Source organism: Micromys minutus (assembly GCF_963924665.1).
Source record: "Micromys minutus genome assembly, chromosome: 4".
Taxonomy (NCBI): domain Eukaryota; kingdom Metazoa; phylum Chordata; class Mammalia; order Rodentia; family Muridae; genus Micromys; species Micromys minutus.
This window is the reverse complement of record NC_137973.1, coordinates 30,330,316-30,331,952: the sequence shown is the minus strand read 5'-3', so window position 1 is coordinate 30,331,952 and position 1,637 is coordinate 30,330,316.

Here is a 1,637-nt window from a genome sequence, read left to right as displayed (position 1 = left end):
ACTTCCTGTTTGAAGGTCTTGTCTCTTTTTAATAGTATAACCAGGTCTTCCCTCGGTAATAGCTGCACCTCCCAGACTCCTCTCCCGAGCTATTCCCATTCATCTTCAGCCTTCCCTTGACAGTACCCAGGGCCTTATGCAAGCTGGTCAGGTGTTCTACCACTGGGTGTTTTTCATCTCTAGCCCATTTTTAACTGTTTTGAGACAGAGTTTCTCTGCATAACCCTGGCTGTCCTGGAGCTAGATGTTATAGACCAGGCTGGCCTTGAACTTGAAGATCCACCTGCCTCTCTGCCTTCTGAGTGCTGCGATTAAAGGCATGCACCACCAGCACCAGTACCCAGCTACTTTAACTTTCTATCTGGAGACAGGGTCTCACTAAGTTGCCCAAACTGGCTTTGAACTTAAGTTCTACCTCAGCCTCCAGAGAAGCTGAGATTTCAGGCCCTCACCAGGCCCTACAATTCTTACGTCACACACTCAAAAATAAAATGTAATTAAAAAAAAGTAAGGGCTGAGGAGAGGGCTCGGTGGTTAACAGGACAGGCTACTCTTCCAGAAGACCTGGGGTTATTTCCTAACACCCAGAGGACTCCCATCTACCTGTAACTCCTGTCCCAGAAATCTAAAACTATTCTATCCTCCAAGAACACCAGACACACACCTGGTGCACAGACAGATATGCAGACAATATACCTATGCACATAAATTTTCTAATTCTTTAAAACTTGGAGACATAGGTGGCTCAGCAGTTAAACTATATTCTCATGAAAACGAGTTCAGATCCCAGCACCCATGTAACAAGATGCAACTCTACAGAAGCCTGTACGCCCAGCTCCACAAAGAGCAGAGACAGGAAAACGGCTGGTGGGATCCCAGCATAAGCAACGCAAGAACGAGGATCCAGGTTTAGAGAAAGATCTTATCTGAAAGAAACAGGCAACGAGATAGAGGGGGACATCATCCCTTTTTGCACATGCACGGGTGCATATACCTACTCGCACACGCCCAATAAATAATATTCTAAAAATAAAACCCAGCTCCTGGTGGGTCCTGAGGCAGATCATGTGACTACCCATTCCACATCAAACTGTTCCAAAATGTAAGACACTTAGAAAAATAAAAGGTTGTGGGGCTGGCTCAGTGCATGAGGCACAGAGGACCCAACTTTGGATTCATGGGACACACAAAGGCTGGGCAGATGTTACATCCACCATAACCCAGGCCCTTGGGAAGAATGGTAAGGGGAACCTGGCTAGCTAAAGCTAGTGGAATCAGTAAACCCTGGGTTCAGTTGAGAGACCCTGCCTCAGCAGAGAGAGGAAGATATCCAATGCCAGCTCCGGTTGGTTTCTAAAGGAATGTACACACACTGACACATGCACACACAATTAGCTTTAACACCCCCCCCCCACCCCTGAAAGAGCAAAACAAGGGATTCCAGGCTATAAAAAAACTGGAATGGCACCCTAGAAATCTCACTCTTCACCCGAAAGACCGCCCCCACACAAGAGGCTGGGCTTTTGGGCAAACCTACTCCTTGGGAGGAGAGGTGGCAAAACCTGTTTGAAGATGAGGTTACCTCCCTTCCACACCTCCTGCCTCCTTAGAGGCAAGAACAACAGCTAACACAGAAA